Source organism: Heptranchias perlo, unplaced genomic scaffold, assembly GCF_035084215.1.
Source record: "Heptranchias perlo isolate sHepPer1 unplaced genomic scaffold, sHepPer1.hap1 HAP1_SCAFFOLD_52, whole genome shotgun sequence".
NCBI lineage: Eukaryota > Metazoa > Chordata > Chondrichthyes > Hexanchiformes > Hexanchidae > Heptranchias > Heptranchias perlo.
The window spans coordinates 5,345,689-5,369,746 of record NW_027139537.1 but is presented as its reverse complement, the minus strand read 5'-3'; the positions used below and the strand labels follow the sequence as shown (position 1 = coordinate 5,369,746).

At 43.9% G+C, this 24,058-nt stretch overlaps 1 protein-coding gene and 5 non-coding genes across 6 annotated transcripts in view; 4 read left to right on the top strand and 2 right to left on the bottom strand.

Moving 5' to 3' along the window:
- Nucleotides 1-24,058, top strand: part of LOC137314523 (NACHT, LRR and PYD domains-containing protein 3-like) — a 374,540-nt gene that overhangs the window by 245,653 nt on the left and 104,829 nt on the right. The window lies entirely within an intron of this gene.
- On the top strand, nucleotides 6,136-6,218 carry trnal-cag (transfer RNA leucine (anticodon CAG)). Its single transcript has one exon. It is a non-coding gene; the product is annotated as a tRNA-Leu (tRNA).
- On the top strand, nucleotides 11,977-12,064 carry trnap-cgg (transfer RNA proline (anticodon CGG)). Its single transcript is given in 2 exon segments — nucleotides 11,977-12,012; nucleotides 12,029-12,064. It is a non-coding gene; the product is annotated as a tRNA-Pro (tRNA).
- trnal-uag (transfer RNA leucine (anticodon UAG)) lies at nucleotides 16,735-16,817 on the bottom strand. The gene has a single exon. It is a non-coding gene; the product is annotated as a tRNA-Leu (tRNA).
- trnan-auu (transfer RNA asparagine (anticodon AUU)) lies at nucleotides 16,896-16,968 on the bottom strand. Its single transcript has one exon. It is a non-coding gene; the product is annotated as a tRNA-Asn (tRNA).
- On the top strand, nucleotides 18,082-18,154 carry trnav-uac (transfer RNA valine (anticodon UAC)). The gene has a single exon. It is a non-coding gene; the product is annotated as a tRNA-Val (tRNA).

Genomic DNA, 24,058 nt, shown 5'->3' with positions numbered 1-24,058 from the left:
AATTCAGCACTTCGCTCCGTTTCTGTTCTATTTTGTTGGATTATTTACATAACGCATCAAACTCACTGGGGAATCACTGAAATGTAACTCTGTACAGAAACAAATAACAGTGAATTGCCTGGTGCCCAGGAGATCAGGAACATTACTCGCCTTTCGTCCTGTTAAAGAGTAAACCGTGTTTCGAGTCCACCGACCCGCTTTGGTTCCATATGGGGGATTAAACAGATAAATCGGGAGGGGAGGAGACAGTTAGAGTGACAGAGCGGAGATCGGCCTCTGATCTTCCAGCTCCACCTCCAGTTCTCTCCATCCGACAGTTTCAAACCGTTTATCGATAATAGAACCGAACCTCAGCGCTCCGCACAAACCCTGACAGACCCGGGCTTCATATTCAAGGATTCCCAAAACCCGAAGCTTTCAAATAAGCCCCGTTACAATGAGAAATCGTTAATATTCCTGCCTAAATACAGTCCATTCAATAACAAGTCAACTCGGCTCCTCCATTTCAGTCTGTTTCCCTGTTCTATCTCCCCACACATCCCCTCCCAGACGGGTTCAGCGTTTTACAAACACATTATTCCAGTTTATTTGGAGAATCCCATGTGTTGGGGTTTGAGTTATGACGCGGAGTTTCTCCACCAGTGTTACCGTCTCACAGAGACTCTCGCCCTGAATGTGTGAAAAGATTATGACCATGAACTGGGACTGGAGCCGAACACATCCCCAGTTACAGTGAGGCCCGGCCCGGACATCTCATTCTCTCTATTTTATATCAGACAGTATCCCACTTTCATGTCCAGCAATAGAGAGAGAGAGAGACAGTATCAGTCTTACACTTCCGAACTGTGTCCAAATCACGCTCAATAGCAGTATCCACCTTCATATACAGCACCAGAGAGAGAGAGAGGGAGGCAGACACGGTGAGAGAGACAGAGAGAGCGGTGAGACACAGTGACAGACAGACGTTAACAGTATTAGTTCCGGACTGACCGGTAAAGTGCCGTTTTATCCAGAAAGATCGCGTTGGAGAGACAGAAGATGCAATCTGATCTCTCACTGATATTGTACAAGGGTCAGACACACTATTAATCCCACACTCAGGGACAATACAGAGAGGGACAGAAACAATGGGTCACATTTAACCCTCTGATGCCTGTTGTACTATCTGCAGTTTTACAGCTCAGGGCTGTTCGATATTACTCTCAGTGACCTACAGTTTCACTCCGGTTAAATTAATCTGCGACTGTTGCTGCCTGATATTAACCCGACACGGTCCCAGCAAATACACCGACTCCCACTTTCCTCCCATGTTTCTCCAGGATTGGTTTGAGAAATCCTCTCTCAGTCACACATTATAGGGGCCATTAATGAAGAGAATCCATTGGCTGATTTCACAGCCGCTCACTTTATCTCTGAAAGGCTCTTTACCATCAAAAGACCCCGAGAGAAACAGCAGGGATGGAAACATCTAGTTTAATAGTTGGAGATTGTAAAGTCAGTCTGGATTCCAGCGTTAGGCACTGGTGGAATCCCATCTGTTTCCCATTCGGGTTCCTGTTCCTGCACTGCCTGTGGACTCCATTCCCTCTTACCTTTCCCCCAGACCCACTTCCTTTGATCAGACTCGGAAAAATTCCAATTGGGGAAAGTTTCCATCGATTTTTGGATTGGGAATTGTGGGCGCCATTCCCTCAGTGAGCGGAAGAAGATGGTTTGAAGCAGCCGGGAATGGAGAGATCACGGCCCCCGCGGGAAGGGAGCAAAGAGCAGCCTCGTTACAGCAGTTCATCGCTTCGGGACCGTGTCCGCGGATGGGCTCAGAGATCGGCATTGAGTCCGGGGGAAGTTCAGGGGGAGTCCGGGGGGCTGTTTGTAAGAGGCGGAGTGGATGAGGAACTGGTCCCTGAACATGGATTGAGAGGGGGGAAGGGAGAGGTCATTCTCGGGCTGTGTGTGTGCAGGGTGTGTCCAGGGGAAGGGAGAGAGAATGGGAAGAACCTGCTATTAAAATCATTGCTGCTTTCTCTCCCCAAACCAGTAATGAATGGCCCTGGTTTATTTCCAGCCTCACCCTATTTATTGTGATTGGATAGTGAAGAGTGGAAACAGAGCCGGACAGTAAGGATGTGGGGAGTTATACAAAGAGCATCTATTGCAGGCTTCAGCTGAGAAGTGTGAAGCTCACATTTTAAACAGCGGCTGTTTGGTTTCGGTTGAACGGTTAGTCCCATGGGAGAGGGGATTAGAAACCTGACCTGTACAAAGGTCCCTGCCCCATCGGGTCGTCCCATTCATGGATCGGTGCAGGGGTTGGGCCGTGTCTGGATGTCATTAAATTGTTGTAAAACAGCCCAACACATCTGGTATGCAGAAGCTGAGTGCTGCAGTACTGCAGTGGAGTCAGACACTGACACTGTTTGTATCACTGGATTTCATTTGTGGATATTCAAAATGATCATTAACAGAGATATTAAACTGATCACTTCTGTATTTTCTACCTCACGTGTTCCTGAGTAACAAGAGATAGTTTTCTTTCTCCAGGCAAACCCTTGAACGATCCAGAATAAATGTGATGCTTCCTCCGCCCGAGGCAGAAGGAACAGTGCAGCCAGCTCCTTCTCACACACAGTCGGTATATTATCACTCACAGAGCAGAGACACAGACAGGTCATCAGTTCCACAGTCTCAGACAGCAGAAGTAGTCAGTCCCACACTGATCACAATTTCCAGAGACACATTTTCAATCCAACAGTCAAGCAGAGTAGGTGAGGCTGGCACTGTTCCATTCCCCCTAACTCAGTCCCGCTGACAGGTAGATACAAAAATCCCAGTCCAAAATCACACTCTCAGAGTGAAAGGCACTGTGTCAATCTCACAATAGAGCAAAATTAGCTACGAATTAAATACCAGATAGAAATCACACATGGTACCCGATTCAAAGGTACAGAATGAATCCCAATAATGTACCCCGAGATTCAAATTGAATACTGGCCCAGAACTCTCACACATGACTTTAATACATGCAATATCCATTCGAAAAGTGTATCATATGATACAAATTGCACACAAGTCCAAAACTCAGGTAGAGTATCAGATTGAGAAATATTGAAAGATAGTAAACCTGAGAAACAAATTAGATACTTGTTCAGAATGTACTCGTAGAATGAGATTTAAAGATAGATTGTCAATTCTATTAGTGCAGACTGAGATACACATTACATACCAGTCCAAAAATCTCATACAATATTAGATTGAAAGATACGGTGTCAATTCTATTTCTACAGACTGATCTACACATTACATACCAATTCAAAAATGTCACCTTATCAGTTTGAAAGATACATTAATATCCACAACAGTACTCACAGAGATACAGATTTAATAGTACTCTAAAAAGCACACAAATTATCGGATTAAAACCTGCAGCATCATATCCTAAAGTATGTCCATATTTACCAATTAAACAATGAGTAAAACTATTTAAACATCGAGATATTAAAGCTACAATATTGAACGCCATAATGTAATCTGTACAGAATAATTACGTACAGATACAGAATGAATCTCACATTCAGAGACAGTACCAGAGACACAGAGACACAGAATGACTCCAACTCTCACAGATGCAGAAGGAATCCCAAACTCACATACAGTACAAGAGACTGACAGACACACAGTTAATCCCACACTCACACACAGTGCCAGAGACTGACAGGTACAGTATGAATCCCACACTAACATGCATTATGAGTAACTGCATATTTAGGATGAATTCAACTCCCACATACAGTACTGGAGACTGTATATACAGAATGAATCCCACAATCACATGCAGTATGAGTAACTGCATATCTAGGATGAATTCAACTCCCACATACAGTACTGGAGACTGTATATACAGAATGAATCCCACACACACATGGAGTACCAGAGACTGACAGATACCGAAAGATTCCCACACTAACACACAGTTTTATATAAGGAATTAATCACAAACTCTCACACACACTGCTGACAAGATACAGAATCAATTCCAAACTCACACACAGTATCAGAGAGTGACAGATACAGATGAATCCCACACTCACACACAGTACCAGAGACTGACAGATACAGAATGAATCCCACACTCACACACAGTACCAGAGACTGACAGATACAGAATGAATCCCACACTCACACACAGTACCAGAGACTGACAGATGCAGAATGAACCCCACACTCACACACAGTACGAGAGACAGACAGATACAGAATGAATCCCACACTCACACACAGTACCAGAGACTGACAGATACAGAATGAATCCCACACTCACACACAGTACCAGAGACTGACAGATACAGAATGAATCCCACACTCACACACAGTACCAGAGACTGACAGATACAGAATGACTCCCACACTCACACAGAGTCCCAGAGACTGACAGATACAGAATGAATCCCACACTCACACACAGTACCAGAGACTGACAGATGCAGAATGAATCCCACACTCACACACAGTACCAGAGACAGACAGATACAGAATGAATCCCACACTCACTCACAGTACCAGAGACTGACAGATACAGAATGAATCCCACACTCACACACAGTACCAGAGACTGACAGATACAGAATGAATCCCACACTCACACACAGTACCAGAGACTGACAGATACAGAATGAATCCCACACTCACACACAGTACCAGAGACTGACAGATACAGAATGAATCCCACACTCACACACAGTACCAGAGACTGACAGATGCAGAATGAATCCCACACTCACACACAGTACCAGAGACAGACAGATACAGAATGAATCCCACACTCACACACAGTACCAGAGACTGACAGATACAGAATGAATCCCACACTCACACACAGTACCAGAGACTGACAGATACAGAATGAATCCCACACTCACGCACAGTACCAGAGACTGACAGATACAGAATGACTCCCACACTCACACACAGTACCAGAGACTGACAGATACAGAATGAATCCCACACTCACACACAGTACCAGAGACTGACAGATACAGAATGAATCCCACACTCACACACAGTACCAGAGACAGACAGATACAGAATGAATCCCACACTCACACACAGTACCAGAGACTGTCGCAGCATGAAATGGTCCTTATCAAAGTCACAAATGATACCCTATGTGACTACCACCATGATAAACTATCCCTCCTCATCCTTCTCAAATACAATATCTCACCGTGCTGTTATGCTGTTCGACTCGTTTCCTCTCTCTGCTTTTATTTGGAATGTGTTGCTTTTCCATCTGATAACACTTGGTATCATCTTATTATGTTAGTCCACAAGAGGAGATCATTCGGCCCATCGTGCCTGTGCCGGGTCAAACACACGTATTCGTTCAAGATTCGTTCAGAGATAGATTGAGTGCTTTGTTATCAGAAAATTGCCTGAACCCCCACAGTCTACAGCTTTCCTCCTCGCTATCAACCACACGGCCTATTTTTGTGTCACCCGCAAATGTCTTTATCATGCCTCCGACGTTTAAGTCCAAATCGTTCATGGATACCACAAAAATCAAAGGACCAAGTACCGAGCCCTGCGGCACCCCACTGGAAACAGCCTTCCAGCCGCAAAAACACGCGTCGGCCATTAACTTCCTGCCACTGAGCCAATTTTGGATCCAACAAGCCGCATTCCCTTGTATCCCATGGGCCTTTACTTTTTTGACCAATCTGCCATGTGGGAACTTTTCAAAAGGCTTGCTAAAATCCACGTAGACTCCATCAATTGCGCGACCCTCATTGATCCTGCTTGTCACCTCCTCGAAAAATTCAATCAGGCTCGTCAGACACGACCTCCCCTTGACAAATCCATGCTGACTGTCCTTGATTCGTCCGTGCCTTTCGAAGTGACAGTTCATCCGATCCCTCAGAATTGATTGCAATAATTCGAAATGGAGTCTTTCTCCTGCTTGCTGTGATGACAGATCAGGCGGTGAACAATACTCAGGCCCGGCCAGCTCAGTCGGACAGAGCACGAAGCTCTTAATCGTGGGTTCGAGCCCCACGTTGGGTGAGTAACATTTTAAACTTTTATGATGCTTTCACTGGCCAACAGTGCAGAAATTATGCAGAATGAAACATGAAATCGGTCGTCAGGATGGCCGAGCGGTCTAAGGCGCTGCGTTCAGGTCGCAGTCTCTTCTGGAGGCGTGGGTTCGAATCCCACTTCTGACATTTGTTATCTTTACTGTTACGTGGAAATATTTTATTTGTGGATTGGGCTGCAGCTGATTTTACTGCCAAGTCGATTTGCTCCTCCCACAAAAGCAACTGGCTTTGTCATGGATATGTGACTTGAGAAGTTTCGAACGGTGAAATGGTTGACATATTAATGACCTGGACAAAGAAATAGAACAGCAGTGGGAAACATTTAAAACGGTGATCAATGGAGTCCAGAAGAAATATCTCCCACTAAAAAGCAAGAACAAACGAGCCAGAAATGACACACCAGGGATGAATAAAGAAATAAGGGTAAAATTGAAACGAAAGAAAAAGGCCCACACTGGACAATAAAGGAGAGAGGGGAATGTGAAAAGAATGGGAAAGAAGTCGAAAGAACTATTAGAAAGGCAAAAAGGAATATCAAAAAAAGCAAAGTATTCTGGACACATCAACAGCCAAAGAAAGTTTAGGATAGGAATAGGGCCACTAAGGGATACACACGACAAACTCACAGGCAATGACAGCGAAATGGCAGAAATATTAAATAATCACTTTGCTTCAGTATTTACCAGGGAGACTAATATTGTGGGCATGACAGCAGAAGAAGAGATCAAAAAATATGTAAAGACATTTAAGATCGAAAGTGGGGAGATAATTGATAAACTAATCAAACTTAGAGAGGAAATTTCCTGCCAGGAGCCGAACCAGAGTTTCAAACCGCTCAGCCACGCTAATTTCCGTATTACTGTTCAGGAGCTCATTTCACAGGGACACGATTACTGCGCTCCATTTAGGGAGGCTCAGTGAAAGGAGGAAATTGATCTATTAATCGAATCATAGAATAAGACAGCGCCATACGGATGCCATTCGGCCCATCGTGCCTGTGCCAGCTCTCTGAAAGAGCTGTCCAGTTCGTCTCACTCGCCTGCTGTTTCCCCATAACACTGAAAATGTTTCCATCCAAGCGTTTATCCAATTCCCTTTTGAAAACTGTGAGTTAAGAAAAACAATATTGAAAGGGGTGCTGGGGCCTCTGCAGCGTCGATGTAGAGTGTGTGATAATTGAAGTTATCAAGATGGTTGCTTTACACATGGTATGTTGTGCAATCATCCTGAAATATCTTCAATATCCAATACAAATTGAATTGCAAACCTGACGGACAAACACTGGAAAACAAGTCACGAGTGAACGCAAATCATCTGGGACCCGTTTTCAGTCTCACGGCACTTTAAATAAAGTGAAATAACTTTGCATTGAAAATATTTGGAACTTGCATCTGTGCCTTCACCTGTTACATTTGTAAAAGTTGCTGGTGTCTGATGATGTACACGCCTCTGCTCCCTCCATTGAACAAGAAAGGAGGTGTTTGACGATGACGGGACCTGTTGGTTATGAGCTCATCCTTTACATTGAGTGGGTTCGCGTTTTTTAAACGGCGTCAGCTTTAGCCCAGCGGTGAACTTCACAACAAACAAGTTCGACACCGTCTCACCGCGGGCATTGACTGACATGTTTATTGTTATTTCTTTCAGACCAAAATGAATAGTGACCGTGATTTTAAATTTGCACGAAGTGATTTTTAGATAGTCGCCTTTAAATATTTCAAAGGCGACTCCTAATTTATGATAGTCCGGCCATTTCACCAGCCGTGTTGAAAACAAAACATGTCTCTGCTTTTCGCGTCTTTTTTCGAAAGGCAAAAAATATATTTCCCCTGGCCTCTGAAGGATGGACAAGTACATTTCAGAAAGCTGAAGCAAGTTCACCGAGCTTAAATCGTCTGACCACGTTAAAGGCAATGTTTTCAGATATATATGCAAGTCGTTGCTGTCTGTTTCTGTGGTTCTCTTTCTTCTGTGCGTCCATCTGCAGGTCGATTTTGAATCAATACCAGTGTTCGTGTCAGTTTGTTGCATGAAATAAATGAGGGTATCAGGCGCTCCCCTCCCTGGCACTGGGTCGGTACTGAGTCAGGTTTTAGGCCAAACACCTGTTTCTTTTCTGTGAAAAAGCAATTAAAACCTTCATTCGGGAATTATCCAGTCTCATGTGAGCGGTGAAAGAAACAGTGACCCCGATGTGATGTGAACACGCAGACTTTTGATCTGGAGTCAGACCTTTGCGCCACGCACTCTGAAGACAGGATCCAGGATGTTATTATATACATGAATGTTTCTCAAACACCGTTTCATTTATCCCACCTTGGTTGAATAGACAGGGCTTATCAAATTCCCACCAGGTCCCACCGGGTGTGGGATGGTGTTGGAAGCAGCCTTCACCCCCAATATCACAGGTCTTTCATCGCCTGCTCTCAGCGGGCTGCAAGTTATGGACTTTGTTCACATTTCATCAGCAGTGTGAATCGTTAAATATTTACTCATTTTTAATGGGAACAAGGTTGCCGCCCGGTTTCGAACTGGGGACCTTTCGCGTGTTAGGCGAAAGTGATAACCACGACACTACGGAAACCTGAAGCTTGCAGTCCCGTGTTCGGGACATAACGCCTCAGCCAAGCTGATTTCACAGGGATACATTTACTGCGCTGGATTTCGGAAGGCTGCAGAGAAGGATCGGTGGCGCTGGTCAGGCGGGGAATCCCAGAGCATCGCGCCCACACAAACATTTCACTGTTTTTTTTCATGTGCCTGATATCCGACCGCAGTTTGAACTATAGCGAATCAGGCATGCTCAGATGACATTGTTCACAGAGTGTTTTCTTGTCGCCAAATCACACATTCGAAAACTTGAAATGAGATTAAGAGATCGGAGCCATTTAAAGTGCTCCCAGTTACTGCAGATCAGGAATTAAAACCTGGCACCGGCTTCAGGACTATCAGAATGAGGCAATGAATCCGAAAGTGGGAAGAAAAAGGTGCAACTTTCGTTCCTGGCTGGGCTCAAACCACCAAAGCTTTTGATTAACAACCGAACGCGCTAACCGATTGCGCCACAGAGACCACCCAATGCATGTGTTTGCAAGATACACTAAAGCAGCGTGTCACCTAGCCAAAGTTACAAGTTGCAGCCACAGAAATGCAATTGACAACTATCAGTGTTACTTTTCCAGAAACAAAGGATGGGACATTGTTTGTGGAAACATGGAAACGGTCTGGTCTCGCTCACAGCATCGATATCACCGCCAACCAGCTCTCCTGCAACCGGCGCGCCCACCGGTGCTTTGTCTGTCACTCAGTTGCACTGTGGGAGAACCTTCACCACACTGACTGCAGCGGTTCAAGGAGACGGCTCACCACCACCTTCTCAAGGGCAATTCGGGATGGGCAATAAATGCCGGCCTCGCCAGCGACGCCCACATCCCATGAACAAATAAAGAAAAAGTATTCTGAGCGTCCGGACGCTGATGTCAGGTTTTGATCCCTGATCTGCAGTAACTGGGAGCGCTTTAAATGGCTCTGACCTCTTAATTTCATCCACAACATCAGAGTAACTGTTCCAGGGGGACATGCCGACTCAGCTGCGTCTTGGCCGCCTGTCTGGTCAGTCTTTTATTCGACTCCAATTCCGTTTCCCAAAGCGTATCTATAGATTCACAAAGCTGTTTGTCATTTCGGTTCCTTTCGATTTGTCCAGCTCCCGACTGGCAATAATTTGCAAACCTGGTTTCAAACCTCCGCCTTGCATCGTGTCCAGTGATGGGTTATGTGGAGAGACTGGAGAAGCTGGGATTGTTCTCCTTCGAGCAAAATAAGGTTAAGGGGAGATTTAATAGAGGTATTCAAAATTATGAGGGGATTTTGATAGAATGGATGAGGAGAAGCTGTTTCCATTGGCAGGAGGGTCGATAACCAGAGGACACAGCCTGCATTTGTCGAGCGCCTTTAACGTAGTAAAACGTCACAAGGTGCTTCACGGGAGCGTTATTAAACAGAATTTGACACTAAGCCACATGAGGAAATATTGAGACAGGTGACCAAAAGCTTAGTCGAAGAGGTAGGTTTTAAGGTATGTGTTGAAGGAGCGAGAGGCGGAGAGGTTTAAGGAGGCATTTCCAGAGCTTATGTTGCTGAAGGCACAGCCGCCAATGGTGGAGCGCTTTAAATCGGGGATGCGCAAGAGGCCAGAATTGGAGGAGCACAGAGATTTTTTACATTCGTTCATGGGATGTGGGTGTCGCTGGCAAGGCCAGAATTTATTGCCCAAACCTAATTGCCCTTGAGAAGGTGGTGGTGGGCCGTCTTCTTGAACCGCTGCAGTCCGTGTGGTGAAGGTTCTCCCTCAGTGTTGTTAGGTAGGGAGTTCCAGGATCCAACGGCGATGAAGGAACGGCCGATATATTTCCAAGTCGGGATGGTGTGTGACTTGGAGGGGAACGTGCAGGTGGTGTTATTCCCATGTACTTGCTGCCTTTGTCCTTCTAGGTGGTTGAGGTTTGTGAGGTGCTGTGCAAGAAGGCAATCGAGTAACAAGTCGAGCAATGTATTCCGCTCAATCATTCATCATTCCATTCAGATCTTCTGCATTTCAGCTGCACTTCCCCCCAAACATTGCAAATAATTTTGCTCAGTATTTGTTTCGCTTGTTTAATATTTTGTTCTCCGGCTTAGCTAGATTAATATTTCATTTCAATTATCAATGACAGGGAGCAATGAACAATGAACTAGTGAGCAAAGTTTCGTTTATTATTAAAAAGCATTGATTCCGAAATTATCCAGGCTGATATGAATGGTATAAGAAGTAGTGATTTCGACATGATTTAAATACGCAGCCTTCAGAATCCAGAGTCAGACGCGCTACCGTTTCACCACGAGGTCTACTGATGGCATAGATTATATATATATGTTTGATGCAGTGTTCCCTTGTGGTTGGGAATAGTTCATTGCACAAAAATAATTCAAGTCTGTGAGACATTTAATGTTTTTTTAATCGCCATTAATACGTTCTGTTGCACACTTAAGTAAATGCTAACTTGTTTGCTAAGTGACAATTAAAACGTCAATAAATCTTTGTGTTTTGTATGTCATGAACTTTTATCCCTTCCCGTTTTACATACTGTATTTTAGGAGTCTGCTTAAAAGTGTTTAGTGCTTATTATACCAGGAATCTGGTGTAGCCGTTGTTAAATTTAAAAAGGTTTGTAGCCCCTTTCATGCATGAACAAACTCGACCCTGAAGGTTTATGGGGAGCAAGTCCCAACAACATGCTTCCCTCCGAGGTTAAATCGGGGACTTTCTGCGTGTAACTGGTGAACATGATAACCGCTGCACTATGGAAATGAGAAACTTTTCGTTCTTAGCTCTGAAGGAAGTGTCTCGGGAAAACATGAACTGTTGACTCTCTTTGCACTGACTCTTTTCACGAATATTTCATCGATCGAAACTGTCTAAGTCACAGGGAAAAAATGTCAAAGTCATTAAACTCCCGAATTAGCCCCAAAATCTATCAATCTCAGTTTTTAAATTTTCAATTGACCCCCAGCCTCAACTGCTTTTTGAGGGAGAGAGTTCCAGAATTCCACTCCCCTTTGTGTGAAGAAGTGCTTCCTGACATCAACCCTGAACGGCCCAGCTCTAATTTTAAGGTTATGCCCCCTTGTTCTGGACTCTCCCCACCAGAGGAAATAGTCTCTATCTGCCCTGTCAAATCCTTTAATAATCCAAACACCTCAATTAGATCACCCCTTAATATTCTAAACTCAAGGGAATGCAAGTCTGGTCTTTGCAACCTGTCCTCATAATTGCTTATCAAGGATAGCCAACAAAAAGGGTTTTACGACGGCTGGCTCTTGAATGCATTGGTTTTTGTCAACGGGCTCGTTGGTCTAGGGGTATGATTCTCGCTTCGGGGTTGTCGATCCAAATATGTGAGAGGTCCCGGGTTCAAATCCCGGACGAGCCCTTATTTTACTCTTCAACTTCCAAAGACAGAAAAGTACCCAAATCACCCCACATGAGTGAAACAATTCCAATGTTTCATACTATTACCAAACACAACTGCCCAACGTGGTTCTGATGAAAGGTCATTGACCTGAAACATTAACTCTGTTACTCTCTCCACAGATTCTGCCTGACCTGCTGAGGGTTTCCAGAATTTTCTATGTCATCAGAGTATCACTTCCCTCATCACCGAACGACACTCCTCCACTGGATGCAGCCTTGTGGTGCAAACAGGCTCCTTCCACACAGCCAGGTGTTCTGCTTTAGGCATTAATTATAACTATAACTTTTGAACTTGACAGTTAAAACATATGGCCTTGCCCATTGACCAGAGAGCAGAATGGTGTTTATCTCTCCCCAGTGCAGCCCTTTCCCGCTGCGTCAGCTTGTAATGATACGTAGCATTCATACATATCTCACACCTCTCCTGCTTCCCTGTGATGCTGGTAAGACGAATAGCACACAATGCTGTCTGACACACATACACAACAGCTCTGAATGATTTAAAGGCCTTGTTATGATTGTCAGAGAATTGTTTATATCAAAAGGATAATTAAACTTATGAGTATTATGATATCAGCTCCGATCCAAGAGTTTCTGGACTTCAGAATCTACTCGTCTCTATATTAAACATATGCATGCATATAAAATGAAGCAAATCTGTCTTATGATTGTAGTTTCATTCTCCCAACAGAGATTTATACTTCCTTACTTAAGAGGCAAAAGGTAAAGGTTAATATTAATTCAATATAAAGACTAACTCTTTCCTTACAATACAGATACCCCAAACTAATATAACACTTCAAACTGATAGAGCTTCTCAAATTAAAAGAGTACCTCAAACTAATACGGTACCTCAAGCTAATACAATACCTGAAACGGATAGAGAATCTGAAACTAATATAATACCTCAAGCTAATACATCATCTCAAACTAATAAAGAACCTCAAACTAATACAGTACCTCAATCAAATACAACACCTTAAACTAATACAGTACCTCAAACCGATACAGAACCTGAAACATAAATTAATACCTCAAACTAATACAGCATCTCAATCTAATACAGTATCTCAAAGCAATAAAGTACCTCAAACAAATACAACAGCTTAATCCAATACAGCACCTCAAACTGATGCGGAATCTGAAATTAATATTTTTTTTTATTCGTTAATGGGATGTGGGTGTCGCTGGCGAGGCCGGTATTTATTGCCCATCCCTAATTGCCCTTGAGAAGGTGGTGGTGAGCCGCCTTGTTGAACCGCTGCAATCCGTGTTACGAAGGCTCTCCCGCAGTGCTAATAAGTAACAGACAAAGCAGCGATTCACGCGCCGGTTGCAGGAGAGCTGGTTGGCGGTGATATCGATGCTGTGAGCGAGATCAGACCGTTTCCATGTTTCCACAAACAATGTTCCTTCCTTTACTTCTGGAAAAGTAACACTGATAATGGACAACTACATTTCTGTGGCTGCAACATGAAACTTTGGTCAGGTGACACGCTGCTTTCGTGTATATTGCAAGAAACCGCACCGGTTGGTCTCTGTGGCGCAATCGGTTAGCGCGTTCGGCTGTTAACCGTAAAGGCTGATGTTTCGAGCAAGAAAACACTCAATGAACAATATCATCTGAGCATGCCATTCGCAATAGTTTAAACTGCGGTCGGATAACAGGTACATGAAAAAAACAGTGAAATGTTTGTGTGGGCGCGATGCTCTGGGATTCCCTGCCTGACCATCGCTACCTGTCCTTCTCTGCAGCCTTCCTAAATACAGCGCAGTGAATGTATCCCTGTGAAATGAGCTCCTGGACAGTAATACGGAAATTAGTTTGGCTGAGGGGTTATATCCATATCACAGAGCTTGAAGCATCGGTTTTCCGTAGTATAGTGGTTATCACGTTTGCCGACCAAGCGAAAGGTCCCCGGTTCGAAACCGGGCGGGAGCATTTTGAAACCTTGTCCCCATTAAAAATGATTAAATATTTAACGATTCACATTGCTGAATAATGTGAACAAAGTCCATATCTCCCAGCCCTGTTCATGCAGTCCGTTGGGAGCAGGCGATGAATGCCAGCGTGGCATTGGGGGTGAAGGCTGCTTCCAAGACTGTCTCACACCCGGTGGGATCTGGCGGAGATTTGATAAGTCCTATCTATTTAACCAATATATGAAACGGTGTTTGAGAAACATTCAAAAAATATAATAACATCCAGGATCCTGTCTTCAGAGTGCGTGGCGCAAAGGTCTGACTCCAGATCAAAAGGCTGCGTGTTCACATCACATCGGGGTCACTGTTTCTTTCACCGCTCACATGAGACTGGATAATTCCCGAATGAAGGTTTCAATTGCTTTTTCACACAAAACAAAACAGAAGTTTGGTCTCAACCCTGACTCAGTCCCTACCCAGTGGCAGGGAGGGGAGCGCCTGATACCCTCATTTATTTCATGCAACAAACTGACACGAATACTGGTATTGATTCAAAATCGACCTGCAGATGGACACACACAGAAAAAAGACAACCACAGAAACAGACAGCAACTACTTGTAGATATATATATATATATATATATATAAATATATATCTGTATATATCGCCTTTAACGTGGTCAGACGATTTAAGCTCGGTGAAATTGCTTCTGCTTTCTGAACTGTACTTGTCCATCCTTCAGAGGTCACGGGAAATATATTTTTTGCCTTTCGAAAAAAGACGCGAAAAGCAGAGACATGTTTTGTTTTCAACACGGCTGGTGAAATGGCCGGACGATCATAAATTAGGGGTCGCCTTTGAAACACTGAAAGGAGACTACCTAAAAATCACTGAGTGCAAATTTAAAATCACGGTCACTATTTATTTAGGGCTGAAAGAAATAACAATAAACATGGCATGATGTGGAGATGCCGGTGATGGACTGGGGTTGACAATTGTAAACAATTTTACAACACCAAGTTATATTCCAGCAATTTTATTTTAAATTCACAAGCTTTCGGAGGCTTCCTCCTTCCTCAGGTGAACGTTTGTTGGAAACGTTTGTCATTTCCAACAAACGTTCACCTGAGGAAGGAGGAAGCCTCCGAAAGCTTGTGAATTTAAAATAAAATTGCTGGACTATAACTTGGTGTTGTAAAATTGTTTACAATAAACATGGCAGTCAGTGCCCGCGGTGAGACGGTGTCGAACTTGTTTGCTGCGAAGTTCACCGCTGGGCTAAAGTTGAAGGACGCCAACCCACTCAATGGAAAGAATGAGCTCATAACCAACAGGTCCCGTCAACGTCAAACACCTCCTTTCTTGTTCAATGGAGGGAGCAGAGGCGTGTTCATCATCAGACGCCAGCAACTTCAAGAAATGGAACAGATAAAGGCACAGATGCAAGTTCCAAATCTTTTCAATGCAAAGTTATTTCTCTTCATTTAAAGTGCGGTGAGGCTGAAAACGGCTCCCAGATGATTTGCGTTCACTCGTGACTTGTTTTCCAGTGTTTGTCCGTCAGATTTGCAATTCAATTTGTATTGGATATTGAAGATATTTCAGGATGATTGCACAACATACCATGTGTAAAGCAACCATCTTGATAACTTCAATCATCACACACTCTACATCGACTCTGCAGAGGCCCCAGCACCCCTTTCAATATTGTTTTTCTTAACTCACAGTTTTCAAAACGGAACTGGATAAACTCTTGAATGGAAACTTTTTTCTGGTCTATGGGGAAACAGCAGGCGAGTGGGACGAACTGGGCAGCACTTTCAGAGAGCTGGCACAGGCACGATGGGCCGATTGGCATCCGAATGGCGCCGTCCTATTCTATGATTCTATTAATAGGTCAATTTCCACCTGTCAATAAGCCTCTCTAAATGGAGCGCAGTCATCGTGTCCCTGTGAACTGAGCTCCTGAACCGTAATACGGAAATTAGCGTGGCTGAGCGGTTTGAAACTGTCGTTCGGTTCCTAACAGGAAATTTCCTCTCTAGCTTTGATTAGTTTATGAATTATCTCCCCCCTTTCGATCTTAAATGTCTTTATATTTTTTTTGATCTCTTCTTCTCCTGTCATGCCCACAATATTAGTCTCCCTGGTAAATACTGAAGCAAAGTGATTATTTAATATTTCTGCCATTTCGCTGTAATTGCCTGTGAGTTTGTCATGTGTATCCCTTAGTGGCCCTATTTCAATCCTAAATTTTCTTTGGCTGTTGATGTGTCCAGAATACTTCGCTTTTTTGATATTCCTTTTTGCCTTTCCAATAGTTCTTTAGACTTCTTTCCCAGTCTTTTCACATTCCCCTCTCTCCTTTATTGTCTCGTGTGTGCCTTTTTCTTTAGTTTCAATTTTGTCCTTATTTCTTTATTCATCCCTGTTGTATCATTTCTGGCTAGTTTTTTCTTGCTTTGTCGTGGGATATATTTCTCCTGGACTCTATCGATCATCGTTTTAAATGTTTCCCACTGCTGTTCTACTTCTTTGTCCCGGTCATTAATATGTCAAACATTTCACCATTCAAAACTTCTCAAGTCACATATGCATGACAAAGCCAGTTGCTTTTGTGGGAGGAGCAAATCAACTTGGCAGAAACATCAGCTGCAGCCCAATCCACAAATAAAATATTTCCACGTCTTGGTAAAAATGAGCAAGGTCAGAAGTGGGATTCGAACCCACGCCTCCAGAAGAAACTGCAACCTAAACGCAGCGCCTTGGACCGCTCGGCCATTCTGACTACCAATACCATGCTTTATTCTGCATTATTTCTGCACTGTTGGCCAGTGATAGCAGCATGAAACTTAAAAATGGTCCTCGCCCAATGTGGGGCTCGAACCCACGATCCTGAGATTAATAATCTCATGTTCTACCAACTGAGCTAGCCAGGCCTGATCTGTTATTGCAGCAAGCAGGAGAAAGACTCCATTTCAAATGAGGGACAGGATCAACTGTCACTTCGAAAGGCACGGACCAATCAAGGGCAGTCAGCATGGATTTGTTGAGGGGAGGTCGTGTCCAACTCACCTGATTGAATTTTTCGAGGAGATGACAAGGAGGATCGATGAGGGTAGCGCAATTGATGTCGTCTACATGGATTGTAGCAAGGCTTTTGAAAAATTCCCACATGGCAGATTGGTCGAAAAAGTAAAGGCCCATGGGATCCAAGGGAATGTGGCTTATTGGATCCAAAATTAGCTGAGTGGTAGAACGCAAAGGGTAATGGTCAACGGGTGTTTTTGCGGCTGGAAGGCTGTTTCCAGTGGGGTGCCGCAGGGCTCGGTACTTGGTCCTTTGCTTTTTGTGGTGTACATTAACGATTTGGACTTAAGCATAGGGGGCATGATTGAGAAATTTGCGGGTGACACAAAAGTAGGCCGTGTGGTTGATAGCGGGGAGGAACGCTGTAGACTGTGGGGGTTCAGGCAATGTTCTGATAAAAAAACACTCAATCTGTCTCTGAACGATTTTTGAACGAATACGTGTGTTTGACCCGGCACAGGCACGAGTGGCCGAATGATCTCCTCTAGCGGACTAACATAATACAATGATACTCAGTGTTGTCAGACGGAAAAGCAACACATTCCAAATAAGAGCAGAGAGATGAAACTAGTCTAACAGCATAACAGCACGGTGAGATATTGTATTTGAGAAGGATGAGGAGGGATAGTTTATCATGGTGGTCGTCACATCGGGCATCATTTGTGACTTTGATAAGGACCATTTCTTGCTGCGACAGGGGCGGAAACCTAATTGGAGAGATTCAGCCCGGGCGTGGCCCCATCGTGTGCGGTGAGACGGAGGGGGGCGGGTGGAAGCAGCATAAAAGTTTAAAACGGTACTCGCCCAACGTGGGGCTCAAACCCACTACCATGCGAGTTTTTAAAGATAAGGGGGAGCAGCCACTGTCTGTGTCTCTTGCTGCAATGGAAACAACACATTCCAAGTACGAGCAGAGAGAGCACACCATTCAGCTGTCCATTGTGTTACCTACCATCTCATCGGTTTCCGTAGTGTAGTGGTTATCACGTTTGTTTTACATGCGAAAGGTCCCCGGTTCGATCCCGAGCGGAAACATTGTGTTGGAACTTGGTCTCCACAAACAGACAGATCGATTTTCTTCTCCTGCCAAAAAGGGAGACAGTGGCTGCTCCCTTATTCTTTGTCAGCTGCATCTTTTACTTCATTGAACAGATAATTTTGAATGAGAGAAAACTGATCCACAGTGATGCTCTATTCAAGTTTTATCCCCTTTTAATCTGGAAGGATATATTGGCTTTGGACAGAGTGGCTTTTGAAAGGAGTTAGTCGGGTGGGATCGACAAAACTTTTCCGCTGGTGGGTGACAAGGGAACCGAACCAACCATCTCCCAAGCTCTCCCGAATTCTCCGGTTCAATGGGAAACCGGCCAACAAAAGCCCTTTCATTGACCGTGGAGGTTCAGACAATTTTCTGTTAACAAAGCGCTCAATCCATGTCTCTTGTCTATTTACCGATGTTTCCGGATATTGTCTGCATCTCTGCCCTGTGTTTATCTCACTATGTGTCCACCTGCAGGGTGGTTTTTGAACTAAGATGTGTGTTTGTCTTCTGTTCTTTACATTAAATAAATGAGGTCATCAGGTGCTTCCCTCCCTGACACTGGGGAACCAGAGGCAGACTTCAGAGCAGGGTTCTGTTCATTGTGAAGACGCAAAGAAAATTTGAATTGCAGAATTGTTCAAACCGGCTCTCAGTGAAAAAACTGTGACCCTGACGTGATTTGAACACATAACCTTCTTATCTGGAGTCAGACGCTCCACCGTTGCGCCACGAGGCCTGGGTGTTTCATTGGGTGTTTGTTTCTATCAATGTTTATCAAGCACCGCTTTAGAGCTCCGAGATTGGAGGAATGGGTTGGCTTTCAAATCCCCGCCCACTCCCACCGGATGTCAGGCAGCATCGGAAGTATCCTTCACTTGTCAGCAGCAGCATGGCGCTCGCTTCCATCGCCTGCTGTCATCGGACTGCAGCAAATCCAATTACATTCATCCTGCGCCCAGAATTATCACATCACAGGAAAAGGATGTGGGAAACTGCTCAAGATACATAACAGGAGGGGGTCTTCTGAAAAACACTTAGACTTTCGGTGTTTCGATTTCGATTAGAACTGCAAAAAAGAACGTGTGAAAAAAGAAACTATGGTGTGATGTTTATAAAAAAAGTGAATGTTTGTAAGCGGATTTCTCCCGTTACTGTTGCAACTATGGGTTGTTAATCCATCAACAATAACTTCCGCTTGATTTTAGCTCGAGTGGTTACAAAATAGCAAGTTTAATAGATTGACTTCCAAAAGAGTTGCACTACAGCTGCCTTCAACATTACATTCAACAGTATTATTATTATAATATAACTGTCTACAGATTACATTAATGACAAGCAATCAACACAACCTGACCTGTCTGCGAATCCAGGTATATCAGACATGATCTTTGCGGACTGCCTGTGGCAATGGACTTCTGATTGTCCCCTACTGAGAGCCCTAACATTTGACAAGGGAGCATGCCCTAACTTTATACAATTCGGCTGAATTGTTCCGTACGTAAGCACCACTGATCTTAAATCATGGTCGTAAACCATCCCACTTTTCTGACTCTCAGGAAGCACCAAGGATTGTTTCATGTCTTAGTGTTTATTTAGCCTTTCTCTGTCATCACGTTTTATGTGCTGATACTAGGTTCGCACAACCTGGAGTTCAGGTGTCCAGGACACCCAAGTTGCTCTGGACATCAATATTTAATAGTTTCTCACCATTTCAAAAATATTCTGTTTTTCTGATCTTCCTACCAAAGTGAATAACCTCACATTTCCCCACATTATACTCCATCTGTCACCTTCTTACGCACACATTAACCTGTCTATATCCCTTTGCAGACTCTTTGTTTCCTCCTCACAGCTTACTTTCCCATCTAGCTTTGAATCATTAGCAAACTTGGATATATCACACTCGATCCCTTCATCAAGTCTTTAAAGTCTTCCACAGGCATATAAAAATAAACGGTGAGTAAGCGGAGGGGTAAGACCGATTAGGGACCAAAAAGGAGATCTACGCATGAAGGCATGGCTGAGGTACTAAATGAGTATTTTGCATCTGTCTTTATCGAGGAAGAAAATACTGCCCAAATCACTGTAAAAGGGGAGGCAGTTGAGATACTGGATAGGGTGAAAATTGATCAAGAGGAGATACCAGAAAGGCTGGCTGTACTTAAATTCACCTGGTCCGAATGGGATGCATCCGAGGTTGCTGAGGGAAATAATGGTTTAAATTGCAGAGGTCCTGGCCATAATCTTTCAATCCTCCTTAGATACAAGGTTTGGTGCCAGAGAACTGGAGAATTGCAGATGTTACACCCTTGTTCAAAAAAGGGTGTAAGGATAAACGCAGCAACTACTGGCCAGTCAGTTTAACCACGGTGGTGGGAAGCTTTTAGAAATGATAATCTGGGACAAAATTAATAGTCATTTGGACAAGTGTGGATTGATAATAGAAAGCCACTGTGGATTTGTTAGAGGCAAATCATGATTGAGTTTTGTGATGAGTTCACAGAGAGGGCTGATGAGGGCAATGTGGTTGATGTTGTGTATATGGCCTTTCAAAAGGCGTTTGATAAAGTGCCACAAAATTGGCTTGTCAAAAGGGGCGATAGTGGCTGCTTCCTTATTCTTTAAAAGCGCTTTCTTTTATTTCACTCAACAGATAACTTTGAGTGAGCGAAAACTGATCCACAGTGACGCTTATTTCAAGTTTATACCCTTTGAATCTGAAAGGATATATTGGCCTTGGAAGGAGTGCAGCACAGATTCACCAGATTGTTACCAGGGTGCAATGTGTTAAATTATGAGAAGATGTTATATAAACTAGACTTAAAGTCACACATGTCACACTGCAAAATGTTTTCATTTTTGATACATACATTAATGAGCTGGACTTGGGTATACAGGTTATAATTTCAAACTTTGCAGATGACACGAAACTCGGGAATTTAGTAAACTTTGTGGTGGATAGTATCAGACTTCAGGAGGACATAGACAGCCTGGTAAATGGAATTTATTAATAGAGGCATATCGTATAAAAGCAACAAAGTTATGCAAAACGTTTATAAAACACTGGTTAGGCTGCAGCTGGAGTATTGCGTTCAATTCTGGGCACCACACTTTAGGAAAGATGTCAAGGCCTTTGAGAGGGTGCAGAGGAGATTTACTAGAATGGGAACAGGGATGAGGGACTTCAATTAAGTGGCGAGAATGGAGCATCTGTGATTATCCCCTTAGAGCAGAGAAGGTGAAGGGGAGATTTGATCGAGGTGTTCAAAATTATGAAAGGTTTTGATAGAGCAAATAAGGAGAAACTGTTTCAAGTCTCTGAGATGATTCTATTAATTACCATTAATAAACCCACAACTTTCTGTTTCGCAATGAACGAAATGCTAACAAGTTTGCCGGGTGACTGTCGAAACTACGCTAACTTTTCTGACTTTCATCCCTTCTCATTTTACGCACTTTATTTTAGGAGTCTGCTTAAAAGTGTTCAGTGGTGATGAGACCAGGAATCTGATGCAGCCGTTATTGAATATGAAAGGATTGCTGCCCAATTCACACGAGAGAAAGCTCGCGCCTGGAAGTTTGTGAAGAGCAAGTACCAGCAAATTGTTTCTGACCCGGGATTAAACCGGGAGTTTTTCGCGTGTGAGGCCAACATGATAACCATTACACCCCGAAAACATCTATTTAATCCAGCCCAGGTCAGATGGAAGTATTAAGGGAGAAAGTGAACTGCTGACTCCCACTTCTGGGGGATAACCCAAAGCGCTTCATGGAGTTGAAATCAAAAACATAGAAGCATAGAATCACAGGAGGCCATTCGGCCCATCGTGCCTGTGCCAGCTCTTTAAAATAAATGGTGCAATTTTAAAGGGGGTGCAGGAACAGGTACACCTGGCGGTATACGTACACAAATCTTTGAAGGTGGCAGGACAAGTTAAATAGATTGTAAAAAAAATGTATTCGGAATCGTTGACTTTATTAATAGAGGCATCGAGTACTAAAGCAAGGAACTTATGCTAAACCTTTCTAAATCACTGGTTAGGCCTCAGCGGGCCACGTCACAATTCTGCCCACCACACTTTAGGAAGGATGTCAAGGCCTTGGAGAGGGTGCAGAGGTGATTTACTAGAATGGTGCCAGGGATGAGGGATTGCAGTGAGAGGGAGAGACTGGAGAAGCTGGGGTTGTTCTCCTTTGAGCAGAGACGGTTGAGGGGAGATTTAACAGAGGTGTTCAAAATCATGAACGGTTTTGATAGAATAAATCAGGAGAAACTATTTCCAGTGCCAGAAAGGATGGTAACCAGAGGACACAGATTTAAGGTAATTGGAAACAGAGGTGAGATGAGGAGAATTGTTTTACGCAGCAAGTTGTCATGATCTGGAATGCACTGCCTGAAAGGGTGGTGGAAACAGATTGAATAATAACATTGAAAGGGGAACTGGATAAATAATTGAAGGGGAACATTTTGTAGGGATATGGGGGAAGGGAAATGGAGTGGGTCTAATTGGATAGCTCTTTCAAAGAGTTGGCACAGGCACGATGGACCGAATGGCCTCCTTCTGTGATGTTTCCATGCTGTCATTCGATGTTATGGAGGATTTTCTGATGCAGTGGATATTCGGGGCAGAGGACCAAGTGGGGATTGAGCTCGACGGCAAGTGTATACAGTTCGTTCAAAGGACTGAAGCCGATGGTTTCATTCTTCCCGTCGTTTAGCAGCAGGAAATTAGTCGGCCATGCAGGCGACTTTTTTTTGTCTTCAATCATGGGATGTGGGTGTCAATGGCAAGGTCAGCATTTATTGCCCATCCCTAATTGATCTTGAGAAGGTGCTGGTGAGCCGCCTTCGTGAACTGCACCTTTCATTGACTGTGTCATTGACATTTTCTGGATGGATAGAAACTATTTTCGCTGTTTGTAGATTCTGGGACTAGGGGGCACAGTCTGAAAATTAGAGCCAGGCCTTTCAGGAGTGAGATTACAAAACTCTTCTACATACAAAGGATGGAAGAAGTTTGGAACTCTCTTCCCCTAACGGCAATTGATATTTGCTTAATTACTAATTTTAAATCTGAGATAGATAGCTTTTTGCCAACCGAAGGTATGAAGGGATATGGGCCAAAGGCAGGTATATGGAGTTCGATCACAGATCAGCCATGAACTTATCAAATGGCGATGCGGGCTCGAGGGGCTGAATAGCCTCCTCCTGTTTCGATGGTACATTTCCCAAAGTGTATGTTCTCTCTATAGATGTTGAATGACCGCCTTGTGTTTCCAGCATATTTTCGTTTAAAGCATGCTTTTGGGATGAGCCGGTGGGCGTCAAAACGTGCCGTGGATGGAGACCGGGTTGGTTATTGCGGGAAGAGCAAATCAATTGGGCCGAAAAATCAACTGCAGCTCAAGCAACAAATAAAATAGGAGTCAGAATAATCGATGTCAGAAGTGGGATTCGCACCCACGCCTGTAAATGAAACTATGACCTTAACGCAGCGCCTTAGACCGTTCGGCCATCCTAACTGACATAGAATTGGTTCGCTCGCCATCCTTTCCACATTGACACCCCCCCCCCCCCCCCCCCGCCCACGGAGAAAGTTTCACTCACTCCAGTGCTTGGTAAGATAAATGCTGCTGGAAAGGCTCGGTGAGCGGGATGCCACCTCCCCGGGTTTTCCTGAGCCTATTGTCCTTTATTCCTATTTAATCACGGGAATATCCGCAACCAGGAGCTAAAAAGGATTAAAAGCTGAATGACAGAGAAAGGGAAATCCACGTTAAATCTGATAACATTGCAAACAAGGTTCTTTGCTTGTCTGGTGGTTAGGATTCGGCGTTCTTATCTCTGTAACCCGGGTACGATTCTGATTTCTCGTCAGGGAAGCAGCTATTGAACA